Here is a 22,306-nt window from a genome sequence, read left to right as displayed (position 1 = left end):
CGCTAACTCCTGAATACTTCTATTCAATTTCCCAATAATTACCCATACTTAAGTCTTTGAATCACCCAAATTCGCTAAGAAATAACAGAGAAAATTAAGTTTGGATTTCGGGAAATATAATTGAAAATGAGACTTAAATTAAATCCCCAGGAGTGGCAAAAGAAACCCCTAAGGTCGCTTAATTGACCACCTCAAGGGGGCAGGCCTCGCTAAAGCGAGGACCCTGTCGCTTTAGCGACACCTGCCTAGTAGGGCCCTTCACTTTAGTGACACCCTAGTCTCTTTAGCAAAGGTCACTTTAGCGACCAAGGGTAGATTTAGAGATGACACCATACACAGCTACATCGACTGTGTTTTGGAAATGGCCAAGTCTCCGACGAGGTGCTTGGAATTCGTTCAGAACACATTGCATGCAAACAAGATATGCTACCCCACCAAATTCCATATTCTAGACTCAATGACGCAATCAAAATTTCCTTATGAGGTCATTTTTGAAAAAAATTGGATCCACACCCAAGTGCCATTTTTAGCCTAATTCCACAACGAGTTTCAGGATTAGACTAGAAGCCTAAGAAAGCGCACAAAAGGTCATTTTAGAGCAAACTCAACATTCTAGAACTAACCGCGCTGATAGATTTTTCATTCGAGCACATTTTCCAAGATTGTTGACAAAACTCAAACTTAGGCCTAATTTCAAAGTCTAAAATGCCTAATGGTCCAAACTCACATTGAAAGCCTCGATACTCATGCCGACCATGCTTCTAGCCTAATTATGCTATTTCATAGTTGATTGAATTGTCAAAATTCTAATCTGGGGTCATTTACCTAATGATATGACTGGAATCAACTTTTTAAGTTTCAAAAGCTCTAAAGTAGGGAAACAAGCCTAAAACCCAAATAAATGACCAGACAACTAAACAGTTAGTGCCAGGAAGCCATAAATAACTTAGGGTCGCTGTAGGAATACTCTAAATGACAAAATGAATGCATTAACTCAAAAATGACACGGAGGATCATTACAAAATCCACTACTAAAAGAACTTTCATCCACAAAAGTAAGAGTCAAAACGTACTTGAAGGCTCATATAAGCCGAAGAACTGCTCTCGCATCTTCTGCTCTATCTCTCAAGTAGCCTCCCCAACTAGACAGTGCCTCTAATGAACCTTAGCCATATTAATGGCTCTATATCGCAATCACCTTACATCTCTGGCTAGGATGGCAATGAGCTCCTCAAGAAAGGTCAGACGATCATCCAACTCTACTGCACGATACTAAAGCACATAAAAGTCATCTATAACATACCGGTGCAACATCAAAACATGAAAGACTGGATGAATAGCTAAGAATAATAGAGGCAAAGCTAACTCATAGGCAACATCACCAACTGCCCTCAAAATCTCTAAAGGTCCAATATACCTGGGGCTAATCTTGCCCCACCTCCTAAATTTCATCACGCCCTTCATGGGAGATACTCAGACGATTACTCTGTCATGAATAACAAAATCTAAATGGTTGACACCTATGAGCCGCGTAACTCTGGTGTTTACTCTGAGATATCGTAAGCCTATCTTGAATCACCCTCACATGATCTAAGGCCTCCTGAATCATCATTGTACCACTCGTCCTAGGCTCCGTAGACTTAAACCAACCAACCATAGAGCAATAATGCCTACCATATAAGGCCTCGAATGGGGCCATCTGAATATTTGAGTAGTAGCTATTATTATATGCAAACTCCGCCAAAGACAAAAAAGGGTCCCACTGACCTCTAAAATCCATAACATAGGTCCATAACATATCCTCAAGAACCTAAATAGTGCGCTCTGATTGACCATCAATCTGCGGGTGAAAAGTTGTGCTAAGATCGACACGGGTGCCTAACTCCTCCAAAAGCTGGAAGTGAACTCTAAGCCCCTATTTGAGATAATGGCTACGGGCATACCATGAAGATGAACTACCTCTCGAATATAGATACGAGTCAATCTCTCAATACTGAAGGAAGTATGAACCGAAAGAAAGTGTGCCGACTTGGTTAATTGATCAATGATAACCCAAATACTATCTCAAAAGGAAGCGTGCTGGCTTGATTAATTGATCGACGATGACCCAAATACTATAAACCCTTCTGAAGTACAAGGAAACTCCACAATGATGTCCATGGTGATATGCTCCTATTTCCACCCTTGAATGGATAATTTTTGAAACTCGCAACCAGGCATCAAATGCTTGGCCTTTATCTGCTGACGACTCAAACAACGAGACACATAGTCTGCAATATTTCTCCTCATGACGCTTTACCATTATTGTTGCCTCAAGTCACGATACATCTTAGTGGTACTCGGATGGATATAGTATCTGGAATCATGGGCCTATATAAGGATCAACTGGATCAAACCTCCAACTCTCGAAATCCATAGGTGACCATCAAACCTCAATACCCCATCTGGATATAAGGTAGCCTGACCAACATCATATCCAAAAGCCTAATCTCAAAGAGCAGCCAAGTCCTCATCCTCAAACTTATGACTGTATATTCTATCTAATAGAGATGACTGAACTCCCACATAAGCTAGCACACACCTGGAATAAGAAATATCAAGTCGAATCATCCTGTGGCCTAAGGACTAGATGTCCAAAGCCAAGGGTCGCTCCATAACAGAAAGGAAGGATAGACTACCCATACTCACTTTCTTCCGACTCATGGCGTTCGCTACTATATTGGTCTTGCCCGGATGGTAGAGAATAAACATGTCTTAATCCTTCAGGAGCTCAATCTAACAGTTCTACCTCAAATTAAGGTCCCTCTATCTTATAATGTAATAAAGCTTTATGATCTGTATATATCTCAGAACAAACTCTGTACAGGTGGTGCCTCCAAATCTTAAACACAAAAACTACCCCCATCTTTTCTAAGTCATAAGTGGGGTAGTTACGTTCATGCAACTTAAGCTGCCTTGACATATAAGTGATAAATCAGCCCTGCTGCATCAATACACAACCCAAACCAATATCGAATGTAAGAGAAGCAATCTAGGGTTTCAAGCATCCCCTTCTCTCTCTCTCTCTCTCTCTCAAATTCAATCTTAGAACTATGACTTCTCTCTCTCGACTAGTGCCTCTTCTTCATACGACTATACTGTTCATCATTACCGGTAAGTCAAAATGGCTTCATCGCCGCCGGTGAAGCTCCCTTGGCCACCGAATATAGATCATCAAACATCACCCCTTCATCCAGCTAATGATACTTTGAATCTGCAAAATAACACTGAAAACACAGTAGCAATTTCAAGTGACGCTGGTTTGACTCAACTACAATTGATCGGTGTTCACATTTCTGAGGAGGAGCTGCAAATTGCTCAAACAATTGTTGCTCTGCAAACCAATGGATTGATTCGAGTTACAAGACTAGGTGCGCCTGATTCCTTATCATTTGGACTACCCATAGTCCAAAAATTGGATCAAATCACCATACAAATTATGATTAATGACCAGGCGATCGCTGAACTGAAGAAGCCAGACTCGCTGGAACACCGCCTTCTTATTCGACCATGCTCCGGCGACATTCGTCGGACCTCCTGGGGTTTGTTCCCCAGGTCATGAAGCAGCAGTGGGATCAAGTTTCACCGACATAGCAATCACCGGTGAAAAAATCTATGTCGACACCGGAGCTCCAGCAATCGAATCCGACCAAATCTAATGCCAAAATATTCGTAAAGGTCTTGTGCATCTCCCTAGCAACAAGTGCCAGATCAAATTAATCCCCAACTCCTCAAATATCTCTTCAACTCCTGATCACAGTTTGAGCAAAGAACACACAGGTTCAGCTGGTCGATTTCCAAAAAAATTTAATTTGCAGGGCCAATTACAGCAACAGTTGCATGGAATGCAATCTTGTGATCACTATGATCATTCTCCTGATCAAATTCAAGTAATTCAAGGTACGCATAATCAATGTAACAGTAAGTCATCGACGGAAACTCAAGTCGCTGGAGCTCCGACGAACCAATTGATGGAGGACCAATGCCAAAATGTTCCTAAAGGTGTTGTGATGCTTCACAACCAAACAAGGGACCTCGAATCATCTCCTACAAGTTTAAATTCAAAAAGTCGTCAAGGCTTAAATGAAGGAGTTGCTCACAGTCATAGTGCTAGGAGTGATGCTATTATCATGAATAATGATAATAGCATTCTTCAGCATGAAAATGTTAAACATACCTTAAATGCTGAGCAAAATCAGTCACAAGGAAGAATAGCCACAGGTAAGTCTTCTCACTTTAATTCTATGCCTCCTACTGATGATTTGTTGAAATCCAGTGAGCCTTATTTGCCTCATGCAAATGAGTCACCTGGTATTGCTGTGAACATGTCTATGCAGGGCTCTAAGATTGCTAACTATCCTAAAAATTTATCCAAAGTGATCAACAAAGCCAACCCCCAGCCTAGCAACCAAAACCATATTCAGCCCTCTACCAATAGCCACAATAGCTTCCCTAAGGTGTCTAGCAACTTTGACTCCTATGGAAAAACTAATCATCCTAAGGTGCCTAACAACCTAGACAAAACTGGTTCTAACCATTATGGAACCAAAGTAGTTATCACTCAGACCCAACCTAATAGCACTAACCACAACCCCCAAAAAAATAACTTTCCCAACTTGAAGGACCAGGTCCCTCAGCCTGCCCCATATACTGTAATTCAGACCTTTGCTGCCAAACTCAGAACAAACCAAGCTAAGAATGAGGCACCCTTTGAGTTGTCCCCCCCTGAATACACCACCAAGCAAGGGCTTCCTGCAGTGATTTTAAAAAAAATTGACTTCATGCACAAACTTGCTGAAAGATGCAAGTACACCTTGGTTAGTAAGTTTACCAATACCATGCCTAAAATAGAGTTAATAAGAAGAAGCTTTATTCTTTAAACTCAACTTTTAGGGGGTATTAAAATTGCTCATTTCAATGCTAGACATTGATTTAGACAATGAGTTGGATTATACCACTGTTTGGACTAAGCAGAGAATGAACATAGAGGGTCAAACCATGAGAATTCAAACATGGACTCCAACATTCACACCTGAAGAAGAAACTCCAATAGTGCCTATCTGGGTGGCCTTACCTGAGCTACCTTGGCATTGCTACAATAAGGAGTTCATCACAGCTTTACTATCATCTGTGGGGAAAGTTTTGTACCTTGACACTGCCTCTATTCAAAAAACTAGGGGGAGCATAGCTAAAGTGAGACTTCAAGTTGACCTCACTAAAGAAAGACCTCCCCATGTATGGTTGGGCTATGATGAAGATGATAAAACTAGAGGGAGGTGGCAAGCTGTTCTATATGAGAATGTTCCTGATTATTGTATGTATTGTAAACATCAAGGTCACTTGATACATGCATGCAATATACAAAGGAGGGATGAAGAACATAGGAAAAGAAAAGAACAGGAAGCAGCAAAAAAGATCAACAACAAAGAGGGCATGATTAACAAAAATCAGGATGTACCATACATCAATGAACCTGCAAATGTTATCCCTACTCATCCTCAATAGATGGCTGGTAATAGAAAGACTGAGCAATGGCAAGTTCAGAGGAGGAAGCAACCCAAGGGACAAAACAAGCCCCAACAAAAAAATGTCATTAACTCTTCTTTGCCACAACAGAACAGGGGATCTGATAATCTCCAACCAAAAGTCACAGAAGCAGGTAAGCACTCTACTCATAACTTCAATTCAAATAATTATGTTGATCTTGTTCCACTAGATCAAACCACTAACCAAGATGCAGGAGAACCAACTAACCAAAGGAACTCAATTGAGAAGAGTTCATCAACAATGCAGGAAAGCACTCCAAGCCAAAGACAAGGTATTAACTTATCTCTCCCACAGGCCCATTCCCTCTATATTATACACACAAGTACTGTCTTAACAGGTACTAATCAAGGGACCAATATAGCAAGAAATTCAGGTATTGACTTATCACTCCCAATCCCCCTGAGTCCCCCAATTTATACTGCTGCTGTTGCTGATCCAGTAGTTGATGGAGGTAAGGTTGGAAGTGTTCAGGAGAACCCCACTAACATGCAAGATGGGGAAACCAATAGGGGAGGGGTAATGGCTCATGCTATGCATGAGAATCCAACTGACCCTAGGAGTGACTTTAGAGCTCCTGCTACCTCTGCACATAAGGATCAAACTGACACTTCTACTCATGCTACTATCTCTGCTGATGAACCTCTCATGCAAAATGCCAAAGGTTCCATGGCCAAAGATCTGGGATCCATGCTAGTACTAGTGGCAAAGATCCCACTGTTAAGAAGAATAAATTGAGCAAAAAGAGAAGAGAGGCCATCAAAAAGAAAATTCAAGAAAAGAATTCTGCTGAGAAATGTCAATCTCCCAATTTGGACAAGGTGATATTGCAGCAAGGGGAGCAGGAATGCCAACAATTTGTTCTTGATAAGGATCAAGTGGGGATGGATATCACTCCTCTCCAAGCTCACTGCATTCTTACATCTCCTAAACAAACTGTTCACAACACTCCTGAAATAGTTATTGATCTCCCTCAACTAAAATGCACCCCCAACACTAACATACAAGATCTTACCGATGAGTATGTAGTGTGTTAGTGAGAAAATGAAGAAAATAATGATAACCATTCATTGCAAGATCATGATGATGATGATAGTGTAAGTGAGCAGTTAATCAAAATCTTCAGCCCCTCTCCTGATAATGTCTATGAGGAAGAAACTCAGCAAGTGACTAGTTTACAAGGCCTATCTCCTAGAGGGATATATAGGACCAGACTTAGCACTAAACCAAAAAACTCTACTAGATCTGTCCCCACTGGCAGGCCAAGTACCAGGCTCCACACCCCTAAACCATCTAAATAATTAGTATCCTTAGTTGGAATGTGAGGGGTATTAATACCCAAGGAGCCATGGAAAGAATTAAACTCCTCAAAAACATTCATCATATCTCTATCATTGCTATTCTGGAACCTTTCTCTGATAACACTCAGCTGCAGTACTTCAGAAACCATCTCAATATGGACTATGCCACTAATAATCCAAATGGTAAGATTTGGATTTTTTGGACAAAAGATGTGAATTGCACTATCTTGGAGAATGAGGAACAGCTGATCACTTATGAAATCAATCATGTAATGATCCCTAATCAGTTTATTACTACTTTTGTATATGCCAAGTGTAAGGATCATCTCAGAAGGACTCTCTAGGATAGCATTCTGCAGCAGTCCACTACACCTCTTCCATGGTGTACTCTAGGTGATTTCAATGTTATTACTGATCCTGAAGAAAAACTTTCAGGTGTCATGTATAATATGAGAAAAAGCCTTGAGTTCATTAGTACTATAGAGGCTAGTGGCTTGCAAGATCTTGGCTTCACTGGACAGAAGTACACCTGGTGCAACCAAAGGGGCATCATGTCCAGAATTTGGAAGAGACTAGATAGGGGGATGGCTAATGATAGATGGCTGGAAACCATGCCCCTTACCTCCATCACCCATCTCCTCTCTGTGGGCTCTGATCACTGCCCTCTACTCTTGGAAATGGTTGATCAATATCACAACCCCATCAAGTATTTCAAGTTTCTTAATTGTTGGCCTGAACATCCTTCTTTTATGGAGCTTGTTAAAAACTATTAGAGCAAACACATAGAGGGTAATCCTATGTAGATCTTCCCCAAAAAGATGAAGAGACTTGCCACCACTCTTAGTGATTGGTCCAGGAATCAATTTGGTGATATTTATGCTAAAGTCAAAGAGTATGAGGAAGATGTTAGACAAGCTGAAGAAAACCTGATCAACATGAATTCCAATGATAACAGGTCCAAGCTTCATGCTATCAATGCTGAATATATTAGATACATGAAAATGGAGGATGCCATTCTCAGGCAGAAATCTCAGCTGCACTGGTTCAAAGAGGGTGATATGAATTCTAGCTACTTCCATACTTTGATTAGAGGTAGAAGAAGGAAGCTGTACATTCATAGGATCTAAAATGATGAAGGCTCTTGGGTGCAAGGTGATGCTGAGATGGCTGAAGAAGCTTGTAACCATTTTCAACAAATCTTTACTGGAGAAGAGAAGTATATTCAACAACAGGACCTTCAGTGCATTACTCCTATGGTTACTGATCAGCAGAATGAGGCCCTCCAAGCCACACCTTCTATGGAAGAGCTGAAAACTGTGGTGTTTTCCATGAATCCCAACTCAGCAGCTGGTCCTGATGGGATGAATGACAAATTCTTCCAAGTATGCTAGGACATCATCAAAGAAGACCTCCTTAGTGTAGTCATTTCCTTCTTCTGTGGTCAGACTATGCCTAAGTATTTCTCTCATGCCTATTTATTTCTTCTCCCCAAGGTAAACCACCCCACCAAAATCTCTGAATTCAGGCCCATAAGTTTGAGTAATTTCACCAAAAAAATCATTTCCAAACTCCTTTGTCTTAGACTTGCACCTATCCTTCCTAATCTCATCTCTCTTAACCAATCTGGCTTTGTTAAGAATAAGAGCATATCTGAGAATATAATGTTGTCCCAGGAAATCATCCACCAGATCAAAAAGCCTAACATAAGGGGCAATGTTATGATCAAGCTTGACATGGCCAAAGCTTATGATAGGGTATCATGGTCTTACACCTGCCTGGTTTTGAGAAGAATGGGATTTGGTGAAAGATTTATTGACATGGCTTGGATAATCATGTCAGACAATTGGTACTCTATTATAGTTAATGGATCCAGGCATGGTTTCTTTCATTCTACAAGGGGTCTCAAGCAGGGTGATCCTCTATCCCCAGCCTTATTCATCCTTGGAGCTGAAGTTCTCTCTAGGTTCATGAACAATCTTCATCACCACCCTTAGTTTCATGGTTTCTTCATGGCTCAAAAGGGCCCTCAAATCAACCACCTTAGCTTTGCTGATGATATCATTATCTTTGCCTCTGCAAGAAAGCAGACCTTGACTCTTATTATGGAGACCTTAGATGCTTATGAAAAGGTATATGGACAATTGATCAACAAACAAAAGAGTCACTTTATGGTTCCATCCAATGCCTTCAAGGCTACTGTCTTGAGAATCAAGAGGATCACTGGATTTAGCCAAAAGAGTAGTCCCATAACCTACTTAGGGTGTCCTATTTACATTGGCAGGCAAAGAATTATCTATTACTCTGATCTTATTACAAAGGTTGTTAACAGGATCACTGGCTGGCATGCAAAAATATTGAGCTATGGGGGAAGAGCTATTCTTGTCAAGCATGTTATTCAATCCATGCCAATACACTTGTTATCAGCCAGCACCCCTACCTCTACCATCATCAAGCAGATCTAAAGCATCACTGCTAACTTCTTCTAGGGGTGGAAAAATGATAAGAGAAAGTACCACTGGTCCTCATGGAAGAATCTTAGCTATCCTTGTGATGAAGGGGGTATAGGAGTTAGACAAATCAATGATGTTGCTAAATCCTTTCAGTACAAGCAGTGGTGGACCCTCAGAACTAAGAACACTTTGTGGGGAGAGTTTCTTAAGGCCAAATATTGTCAGAGGGCCAATATCAACTCCAAAAAATGGCATACTGGTCAGTCCCTAACTTGGAAGCATCTGATGAACAACAAGCACAACATTGAGCCTCACATTCAGTGGCAAATCAAGTCTGGCTCTTGCCTTTTCTGGTGGGACAATTGGCTAGGTGTTGGCCCCTTAGCACACTTTTCTGCTAATAGCTGTAGGCTTAACAACACCCAATTTTCAGCTTTTCTAACCAATGGTCAATGGAATGTGGATCTCATCATCCAAGAAGACCCTCCTCAATTTGTCCCTAACATTTTAGCAACTCAGTTCAGCTACCACCCCCTCCATCAGGACCTACCTTGCTGGATCCCGAGTGCTAATGGGGAGTTCAGTTGCTCCTCTTCATGGGAGATCATCAGAGATAAGAGGACAAAGACTATGCTGAACTCATGTACTTGGCACAAGTGTATTCCTTTCAAATGCTCTTTCTTGGTCTGGAGAGACATTAGAGGGAAATTACCTACCAATGAGAAGCTGATCAGCTTTGGAAGAGCCCCCTCTCAATGCTATTGTTGTTATAAACCTGGCCAGGATACCATTGATCACACCTTTGTTGCAGGAGCCTTTGCCCATAATGTATGGAGATTATTTTCTGACTCTTTGGGCATTAATACTGATTACACTCCCTTTAGAAATCTGCTAATGAGATGGTGGACTTCAAAGCATAAGAATGAGGCCCACAAACTCATTCTCCATGAAACTCCTATCTTCATTTGTTGGAATCTATGGAAGAATAGATGTGCTTCCAAATATGGTGGGAAGCAGTCTAACCTCACTAGAGTCAAGTTCTCCATCTTCAAAGACACCTACGACCTTCTCACCACAGCTTTTCCTTATATGGTCTGGCCTAATTACTGGAAGGACCTGGTCCTTTTGGTTGAGCAGTGCTTTCATGATACCAAAGTAACCCCTATATGTTGGCTTAAACCAGCTACTCCCAAGATGAAGCTTAGCACTGATGGCAGTGCCCTTGGCAACCCTGGCAACATTGGTGGAGGGGGCCTCCTTAGGAATGCTCATGGTGATCTCATTTTTGCCTATGCAACCCCCCTGGGTGTAGGAACTAACAATCAAGCAGAGATCAAGGCTGCCATCTTTGGTCTCTCTTGGTGCCTTCATCTTGGTTACTCACAGGTAAACTTGGAGGTAGATTCTCAGCTTCTTACCAAGTGGCTGTAACAAGAAGAAAAACCCCCTTGGCCCATCAAGGAGCAGCTGAATAGCTTAAAGAACATCATCAACCAATTCTAATATTTCAGCTGCAACCACATCTTCAGAGAAGCCAACTACACAGCTGATTCCTTGTCTAAACATAGCCACAAATGCATTTCTCCTGAACTCTTCTTCACCAAGAAAGACCTCCCTAAAGAAGCCAGAGCTCATATTGAAATGGACAAACTGGGCATGGCTAACTTCAGGAGAAGATGAACCAAGAAGATCAAGAAGCCACCCTGACTTCTCCCCTACAGTACTTCCTAGTGCACTAACTTATTCTTCAAACTGAATGTATCTACTTCATAGTTATATTGTCTTTGAAGAATTCATAGTTAGGGCCACTGTAAAAGGGAGAGTCTCTCTTAGTTCCTGCTCCTCTAGTCTCATAAACTCTAATCTTACATCTAGAATTAGAATAAGCTCCCATCCCTTTGTTTTATGCCCTGCAGGTATAATCACAAAGCTGCAGCCCCTCCCCTCTATTGGTTGTTGCATCTTGTGCATTAACATCAGAGACCTGCAAAAACCAACACCAGTCCCTCATCTTCTTTTTCACAAGTGCTTGCAGAACTGTAGCATAAATTAGCATGCCTCTCTATTGCAAGATACTACAGCTTGCACAAGCATGATATACTAGACAGCTGTAACACTTTTAAGCACTCTTGGAGCATCTTTATTATTTATTTGTTTCTTGTAAGTTGTTATGTGCAGGCACACTAAAGAAAGGCAATATCTCTTTGAAGTTGAAGCCTCCTTTAGACTTCCTATAATACAAACAAGTATCAAATAAACCATCTACAGCTCCATTACATTTCCTGCTGGCTACTTCAATCACTGCAACACTGGAGTGCACCAACCTGGAAGCTCTCAAGATTATTCACACTACTGAGCCTCTTGTAACATTACTACTCAAGCAGCTGCCAATAAACCCCAGATCTTCAGCCTTTTGCCTCATTGTGCGGGGTTGTTGTTTATTTTATTACAGGTGCAGGGATTACAAAGTGCATGGTTGCACTTAGATGGGCAGCCAACAATTCATCCATTCCAGCTACCATGCTACAACACCTGAAGCACCCCTCCTGCATCCAAGCTACTTGGAGCTATTTACTTGCTTATTTGTTTATGTGCAGGCACATAAGCACCCTTTAAGGTGCAAAGCACCATCAGTTGAACCTTCAAGCAGCAGTTCAAGCCACAACTGCATCACATACAAGCTGCAACTTACTACAATTCAACCAAACATCATTCTCAACAACAACTCCAGCTGTGGCCTACTACAACTTTATATTTTTGCCTCTTTTTTCATCCTCCTTAGCTTTTATAATCATGATCTTGATGTTGATACATCCTTCCATTTGGACTTACTTGGTACGACAAGACTAAAAAGGGCAAAGATGAAAAGAATTTTCTCACCCCATGCGACATAGAAGTTTTGTATACTTGTTCTTCTTTAATTTAGCTATGTATGATACGTAGCGTAGTTGAATAGGACTAGTGTAGGTTACTTTGTTTTTTCTCATGGAAGGGGAGAGTCTACCTCATTTATACTTTATTAGTCGACTTGTACTGGGAGGAGTCCTCCGATAGGTTTATTACTTTCTAGTTTCTAGATAGTCCTTTTTTGTATTTGGGGATGAGTCAGCTGACCTTAGTAGGTTAGCCGACTTATGAACCAACCTAGGAGTGGAGGTAAGGTTTATGTCCCCCTCCTTGTATTTTTCTATTTGTTATTTATGATAAGGCTTGGGGGTGATGCTCAATCCCTGACTGTGCACGAGAGGTGGGAGCCTCGTGTAGGGTTTATTCCCATAAAAAAAAACCCAATATCGAATGCATCACAATAAACCATGAAACCTTTGCCCTTATCTGGAAGAGTCAATATAGGAGCGGTGGAAAGAAATTCCTTGAGCTTCAGAAAGCTCCTCTCATACTCCTTCAACCACTCAAAGGGAACATCCTAGATAGTCAACTTAGTCAAACATGTCTCTATGGTAGAAAATTCCTTAGTAAAGTGCCTGTAGTACCCTGCCAATACGATAAAGCTACGGATCTTTGTCATAAAGATGGGCCTGGCTCGATTACGAATAGCCTCAATCTTTACCGGATCCACCATAATGCTATCATTGGACACCATGTTCCCTAAGAATGCTATAGAATCAAGCCAAAACTCACATTTTGAGAACTTGGCATAAAGTTGTTGATCTCTCTAAGTCTGGAGCCTGCACATGCTCACTCTGGCTCCGCGAGTATACCAATATATCATTGATGAAGACTATGACAAATGAGTAAATATATGGGTTGTATACATGAGTCATCAAGTCCATGAAGGCACCAGAGGTATTATTCAACCGAAAAGACATCACTAGGAACTCATAGTGGCCGTAACAAGACCAAAATATAGTCTTAGCGATGTCTGCTGCCCTAATCCTCAAATGATGGTAACCGAATCTCAAATCAATCTTAGAAAACACCGCGACACCTTGAAGCTGGTTAAAGAAATCATTATTATGAGGCATGAGGTTACAATTCTTTATTGTCACCTTTTTAAGCTTTCTGTTATCAATATACATCCGCATAGTACCATTCTTCTCCATAAAAACGTCTATGGCACCCCAAGGCTAAACACTAGGCCAAATGAATCTTTTACCTAAGAGATCCTGAAGTTGAACACTGAGCTCCTTGAGCGATGCGGGGGCCATATGATACGGTGTGATAGAAATAAAATGAGTACCCAAGTCTAATTCAATGGCAAAGTCAATATCATAATCTGGGGGAAGGCCAGGTAGGTCAGAAGGAAACACATCTACATACTCTCAGACTATAGGAACTGAATCAACCATAAGGCCCTCTTTACTGGCATCTTTAATATAAGCCAAATAAGTCAAACACCTACTAGCCACTAACCCCCAAGCTCGAATAAAGGAAATCACCCCAATCGGCATGTGACTATAAGAGTCTGGCCATACCACCAGTGGGACACCAGGCATGGCTAAGGTAACAGTCTTAGCATAGCAATCCAAGAATGCTCGGTAGGGGATAACTAGTCCATACATATAATAATGTCAAAATCTAACATATTAAGTGAATTAAGATCAACCTTAGTGTCCCATCACTAAATAGTCATCACACAAGATTTGAAAACTTAATCCACTATTAAGGAATTACCTACCGAGGTCAAAACACACAACGAATCTACTAAGGGCTCTAGACTCATACTCAACTGAGGACTGCAATGTAAGGATACATATGAATAAGTGGAGCCTAGATCAAGTAAAGTGAGGCAGGATGATGGTACAAAAGAATTATACCTATGATCACATCATCTGATGTTTTAGCTTTTGCTAATTGGAGTTGTATAGAAGTGGCCCTGGCACCTCTACGTCTTGTATCAACTCAGCAACCTGAATTGCCTCCCTAAGGACCTCCCCATGCACCTTGATGACCACTCCAATGGTCCTGACCCTAGCCTCCACCTCTAATTGGAGGTGCTACTACTGGTGCTAATCTAGCTTCCTGTTGAGCTGGTGCGGCTGACCTAGGAAGAGGGCACTCTCTGGACCAATAATCAAGCTCCGTGCAGTCATAACACTCATGTGGCGATGTGCTTGCAATTAGAGGCCGACCACCATGACATGAAGAACGTGGTTGAAAACTACCTCGGCCCTAACTCAGACCGATACTGGAACTACCCTGACGGTTCTAGTTATCTTCTGAAACATGCAGCGAAGCTTGGAACGGGCGACTGGACCAACCCTGCTGGAACCTCTGGCGGGGCCTATCATATGAGTCCCTAGGCCTAAAATGAGGCCTACTATGGTATTATCCTATTCTGCTCTCTTACCACTGCCTTTTTGGGCTTCATAATGGAGTTGTTCAAGTGTGCAATCATGTTCTATAATATCTAAAAGGAGCGGACTGCTGAAACTATGGACTGCAACTCAATCCGCAACTGTAGTCTCAATTCTCTAACAAAACACCAAACTCTCTCCTCTTCAATATGTAGAATCATGGTGGCATGATGGAAGAGCTTGTGGAATCTAGCTTTATACTCTGACACAATCATAGAGCCCTGATCCAACTACAAAAACTAATCATGGAGCTGATCTCTAACGCCCCTGGGATAAACCTGGCAGCAAAAGCCTCAGAAAACACAGTCTATGACATTGATGGAGACCTAGCTAGCCTGGTATCTAGGTATGAATGCCATCACTGTCTGACAGGACCGTCTAGCTGATATGCGGTGAAGTCGTCTCTTTGTGACTCTACCAAGACTAAGTTCTGAAGTTGCCTATGGAAAGTAAAAAGGAACTCATGCGCGTCCTCCCCAACAACCTTAGAAAACCTCGGTGGTGATAATCTAAGAAACACCCCGAATATATTATGCTCGCATAATGGCATGATAACCCTCTAAATCATCTGGTTGGGCGGGGGCAGGTGCTAGTGGCGACTAACCCTCTGGTGCTATTTGTATAGGCTGACCCTCTGGTACTGGAGCTGAGTCCCACTACATACCCCCTATCACTACCAAAATCTAGGCGAACATCGCCTGAAGATCTGGAGCTACAACTAGTATGGGCAGTGGCTGGGATAGTCCTGGGACTATCGGCTGGTGATAACCTAGAGCTACCTATGGCTCCACCTCCGGCTCTGGAGTATGCTCTTTATTATGGGTTGGGGCAGAAGCCCTGACATGACCTTAGGGTTTGACTCTAACCCTGGATGGGGCTCTGTCTTCAGTCCTGGGTACATCACTCCCGATCGCTCTACCACGCGTGCGATCTATCTTGTAAAAGAGTGGAACAAGTGAGATTTCATGAAGCTATTAAGAAGTACATTACAAAAAAGTGATACAAAAGAGAAAGAGTTCCTAAAGACATACTGTAGCCTCCTAAAGATAAGTTACAGACGTCTCCGCACTGATCCGCATGCTATACTAGACATTAGCTTTGTACAAGCAAGATGGGTAAACCTGGGGCTTTGATACCAACTTTTCATGACCCGATTACTTATTTTATGATCTACAACCTACTAGTAGGCAAGCCAACCCATATTCCAATCTGCAAGTAATAGAATGTAAGTCTAGAAAACTAACATCAAACTAAAGAAGTAATACAAATAGCAGAATCACAAATAAAGAAGTGGTAACAAGCCAACACTATATACAATAAAATATCCCTCCCAAAACTTAAAAGTCACAAGTACAGAGCTGCTAATAAAATGAGTACAATTCCCAAAAGTGGACCACAGAAATAAGATTGACTCAAAAAGAAAAAGACTAGCCATAATATATATAGAAAGCGATGGGTAAATCCAGAACACTGTGTGCTAACCCATGCCTCAGGATATGACTGCAACTAGCTCAATGTCAACGCTGGTAGTTGGTGCTCAAACCTGCATCACAAAAATAGATGCATAGTGTAGTATCAGTACCTACGAAATAGGTACCAAGTAGGCATTATAGGCCGACTGACCAAGAAAAGCAAAAGTAATATGAAATTCTAGATATATACCACAAACAAAAACAAGAATGAGAAATATAATTGGGATGCACATGAGTGTGTATTAGGGTACAACTAACTAAACAAGACCAAGCTCCTATAAACTTGGCAGGTATACTCATGCCTAAGTTTAAGTGATACCCGAGCGAACTCCCATAATACCGACAAGTACAAGGAAGAGTTGAAATAAAATAAGAGAATCTGATGCAATTTCCAAGATTTCCACAACTTTTCGCTGACTTGAACTGAACCAATCCTGATTCTTGTAACTTTATTTAATACTGATAGGAGTTAAGGACTTGAACGAAAATGTAGATGAAGGAATCACGGATTTGAACCGAGATTTTGTGTAGCCGAGGACTTGAACCAAGGCTAAGGATAATCATGGACTTGAACCACGTATAAATATGACTAAGGACTTGAGCCGAGGTAAAAGTAGCTATGTACTTAAACCAAGTTGTAAGAAGCGGTTGAATTAAACCACAACTGAAGAAAGCCAGGACTTGAACCATGGTTATAATACCAAGGCTTGGACTTGAACCACGCTCGATGGAGTGAATTGGGGATTTGAACCACAAAGGGAGGCGAATTGGTTAGAAATAGGATCAACGGTTATCCGAGCATCACAAAGAGTGCCCCTGAATTGAGTGCCATCAATAAATCTTTCCAACTTGAACCATATCATACCAAAATTGACAAGTATCTTTCAAAATAAAGGATAAGTATGATGAAACCAACAGAAATAAGGGAATTATGGAAATGGAGTTACAAGAGCGGTGTTACTACATAGTTAAGGCCTAGACTATTATACTCATGTCTCTTATATCAGTCTGTAGGGAGCTAAGTCGTCCGATGTGACGATAATGAGATTTCAAGGACTAACGGCTCCAGAAGCATGCAAGTCTATGCCAATCACTAGTATAATCCTATACTAAGGCCAAACATGCTTCCAATAATAAACACAAGCCATAGAAAAGCACACCACAAGGTATGAATGATCAACAAAAAATACCACATGCTTCAATAGCCCAAAGTACCCTAAAATATAGCCTAAGGCATGAATTTTAGGAATTTAACATGATCAACTACCTAACATCCCCCAAATCCACACAATTCGACATACAATTACTTAGTCATGCTCCATCTAAGGAGATGGAAGCTTTAGCCTATCTATAGGGTAATCGTGCGTGCTCCAAATCACGTTGTTGGAGCTTTTCCTTTCCGTACGACCTTGAAACACTGTCAGACTATTAAAAATAGAACCACTACATCAATATGGTTATTTTAACATTAAAATCACAAAAATCAGAGACGAACCAATTTTGAAATAACAAAACAAAATATGGGACCCACTCTGGTGAATTCCAGAATTGACTTTGTGAAAAGGTTCAATTTACCATCCCAAACTTGTGTTCCAAAATTAAACTCAATTCGGATATTGGAATAGTCTGAAATGAGAAATTAAGGAAATTCAGAATTTAGGCTCAAAATCAATAATGACAACAAGTTATAGCACAATTTTACCACAAACAACGCCTCCTCTCTAACTCTCGAATACTCCTATGTGATCATCCCAAATTTACCCATACTTTAGTCTTTGAATCACCCAAATTCTCCAAGAAATGAGAGTGAAAATCAAGTTTGGAGTTGGGGAAATATAATTGAAAGTGGGACTTAAATTAAATCGCCAGGCATCGCAAAAGCAATCACGAAGGTCACTTAAGCAACCACCTCAAGGGGGGGCTCTCTAAAGCGAGGACCCTATCACTTTAGCGATAATTCTGTCTCTTTAGTGACACCCACCAGGGGGGGCCCTTGCTTTAGCGACACCCTTGTCGCTTTAGCGAGGGTCACCATAGCGACCAAGGGTGTCTTTAGCAGTAAAAACAGACATGGCTACATCATCTTTGTTTTGGAAATGGCCAAGTCTCCGATAGAGTGCTCGTGAGTAGTTCAGAACCCCTTGTGGGAAAACTGTCCCTACCCGGACTTAGCCCTAGATGTGACACTGTGATTGAAACCCCAAAGGGGCTCCAACTAGACCTATTGATATATCGTAAGCATACATAAGAAAAAGTAAAGTGGAAATATCATAAGAAAGAGTCTCACACATGAATCATAAAGAGTATGCAAGCACGACTATATAGACTTTACATCATTTGTCCAACGAATGCCTCTACTAATCAAAGGGCTAAGACATGTCCCTATCTCACCTTCAATATGAATATAATAAAAGTCTTTAAAATGAAACAAACTCATAACTCGCTCTTGATAGATGAGAACTCACCAATCTTCGTAGGATAGCAACCCAACTAGCCACGTGTTGAAGGAATGTTAGCCTCGGCCCCTATATTATGAGACAATATAGGAAACAATATGCGTTAGTATGTTTGAATGTATTAAGTATGTGGGCATGCCATGCAATATATATCAAAGGATATAATGATCAAATAACATTTATGGTAAAAGAGAATAAGTAAAGTAATGAGAAAACCATAATGATCAAAGCATTAAGAGTCATAGTTGAGATCATAAAAGAGTACATAAGAAAAGTGTACATATGTTGGATAGAAACCATGGCCGACAATGAGACCATGCGAGGTATAACATGGAATCTCGATGTCTCCCCATACAAAATAAAGGGGAATCTACTAGCCAAGTAGACTCTATCCTTCTAGGCGGGTCATGTACATACGCTATATGTGGATCCACTAGCTAGGCCAAAAAGGCAATCCTACGATGGCACGTAGTTATGAGACAAGAAACTTTATATAAGGACCCCATAGGTATAACCCCTACCTCAAGTAATCATTCGGTGCTAAGTCAAACCCCGCGGAATACATAACATAGTAATCATGCTTAACATATAATCATAACCTTGTTCATAAGTTCCATACTTCATAAAATATCTCATATTCATATCGTACTTGCAATGTGAGTAAAAGCCTTTCAGCATCACAATATCATACTTATAATTCATGTCATTAGGTCCCTAGGTCACCAATTAAGGATCCTAAGTCACCCTTTATCCATAAATTGCATGAAATATGTATCTTAGTCATAATTGAAATCCGTAATCATAGTTCATACTTGAATCTTAGGGTGAAACTTGAATACATAGACAATTACTAGAAAATTATGAGACTTCTATGAAAACATGCTTGATCATATACTTCATATCAACCCATACTAAATTTATGAAAATAATATCAATTGAATAACTAATTTACTCAAAAATCATGGAATATATCATGAACAAAAGAACCCAATGCATAATCATTGAAATTAGGGATTTTGAATTAAAAATCATGAGGATAAATTGAGAAGAACCTTGTGACTCCATGGTTAAAAGGAAACCATGGATAAATCCTCACGTACCTTGAAGAAATCAACTCAAAATTTGCAGAGGAATCTTGTTGTTCTTGAAACCCTAGCTTGAAATTGTAGGAGGAAGTTGAGAGAGATTTGATAGTATTGCCTTAGGGAATTAGGATCATGCATTTGAATAGGAGGAGAATTTGAAGAGTTGGGTAATTATAAGATTTGAACTTGTCCATAAAAGTGTCTAGGTTCGTTGAACCAAACTTGGGAAAATATGAAAATACCCTTCATTAAACTCAATTTTTTTGGACCTACGAATGTCTCTCTACGGGTCGTAGACATGTTGATGAGTAGTATAAATGGCTTATCCTACAGGTCCTTGCAATCCTGAGATTTTGGGGTCTCTGATTCTCTTCCCCGAGTCGTGTCTACGACTCTTCCTTGAGTCTACAAATCGTAAACCCCACTCATCTTGCAGGTCTGAAAAGCTACAAATTCCCAAGTCTCTGGAGTTTCGTTTTGACTCGTCTTTACGAGTCATCTTTGTCTCTACGACTCGTCCTATCGATTCACCTTGAATATACAGAGGCTTGTATTCTTGCAGGGATCGAGAACTATAATGATGATTCATTTTTATGAGTCATCATGGAACCTACGAGTCGTTAAGTGACTCAATGTTCATCCTACCTTATCCAAATTCTAGCCCTAATCTCACTTCCACGACTCATCTCTATGACTCGTAAGGGTCTCTAGGAGTCATAGACTCACTCATAGGCTTAGGGATAGTCCAAATTTTCCATAAATTTACTTTTGTTCGAATTTTTAACTCCTGAGGTCTTACAATATCTCCCCCTTGGAAACATTCTTCCTCGAATGAGATCAACTTAGCATGAAAAGGACACAACATGAGGACTAGTAACCCAATATAAATTCAATGACACATAGAAAAGCATAAACATGAGATTTTAAATCTTAACATAAATCATAACTTAAAATAAACTTGATGAACATGCATGCATATGAAAGAAACAAGTGTAATTGAATATGTAGGAGTTTAAGCGATTTGAGCTTGAACAATTTAGTACCTTAGGCTTGAGTGGATGAAAAGAGATACGGATAACGCTTCATCATATCTGCTTCCACTTCCCATGTCACACTCTCTACTTGTTGATTTATCAACAACACCTTGACGGATGCAATCTCTTTGTTCCTTAAGCTCTTCACTTGTCGGTCTAGTATTTCCACTAGAACTTCCTCATAAGTCAAATTATCTTCAACATTCACATTCTTCAATGGAACAATATAGTCCACAAACTTTCTTAACAACGACACATGAAATGCCGAATGAACCATAGCCAACTTAAACGATAAGTCTAACTCATATGACACTTTGCCAATATGTCTCAAGATTTTATAAGGTCCTACATATCTATGACTTAACTTCCCCATTTTACCAAAATGCATTACACCCTTCATAGGTGAAACCTTCAAATAGACCCAATTGTCCACATCAAACTCAAGCTCTCTTCTTCTAATGTCCGAATAAGAATTTTGACAACTTTAAGATGCCTTCAATCATTCTCTTATGAACATTACTTTATTCATTGCATCTAATACCAAATCGGGATCAATCAATACCATCTCGCCCACTTCAAACCATCTCACCGGGGATCTACATCTTCTTTCATACAAACCTTTAAAAAGAGCCGTTTGGATGCTAGAGTGCTAACTATTATTGTAGGCAAACTCAATCAATGGAAAATACTCATCCCAACTTTCTTTAAAATCAGTGACACACACCCTCAATATATTCTCCAAAGTTTGGATCGTTCTTTCGTCTTGTCCATCGGCTTGAGGATGAAAAGCGGCACTTAGTTTGAATTTTGTATCAAGAACCTTTTGGAATAACTTCCAAAAATTTGAAGTAAATTGAGTACCTCGGTTCTATATAATAGACAAGGGAACATGGTGAAGTTTTACTAATTCGCAAATATATAACTTAGCATAATCTTCAGCACCATAAGAAGTCTTAAATGATAGAAAATATGCCGACTTTAGTCATTCGATCCACCAAAACCCAAATAGAATCATGTTGCCTTCTAGTACGAGGCAAACCCTTCACAAAGTCCATATTCACATCTTCCTACTTCCAAGTAGAAATCTCAATGTCTTGAGCTAAACCACCCAGTTTTTGATGCACAACTTTAACTTGTTGATAATTTGGACACTTAGACACAAACTCTACTATGTCCTTCTTCATGCCATTCCACTTATAAACTTCCCTCAAATCACGATATATCTTGGTGGATCCCGAATGAATCGAATACCGAGAACTATAGGCCTCACTCAATATCAAATCCCTTAGACCATCTACATTAGGCACACACACAAACGACCTTTGTAGTGAAGTGCCCATCTCCTTCTTGGGAGAAATCCTCATTGGTTTTTTCGGCAACCGACTTCTTCAATCCAATCAAAACTGGATCATGGTCTTGTTTGGCCTTAACATCCGTCACAAGAGACTATTCTGAGCCGTTATGCACAAGAATACCCCATTCTTAGAGTCAACCAAACATACACCTAAATGGGCTAATCTATGAACATCCTTAAGCATCACCTTCTTACCTTCTTCAACATGAGCAACACTATTCATAGATAACTAACTAAGAGCATCAGCTATAACATT

The sequence above is a fragment of the Solanum dulcamara genome, chromosome 10 (genome assembly GCF_947179165.1).
Source record: "Solanum dulcamara chromosome 10, daSolDulc1.2, whole genome shotgun sequence".
Taxonomy (NCBI): domain Eukaryota; kingdom Viridiplantae; phylum Streptophyta; class Magnoliopsida; order Solanales; family Solanaceae; genus Solanum; species Solanum dulcamara.
This window is presented reverse-complemented; position numbering follows the sequence as displayed.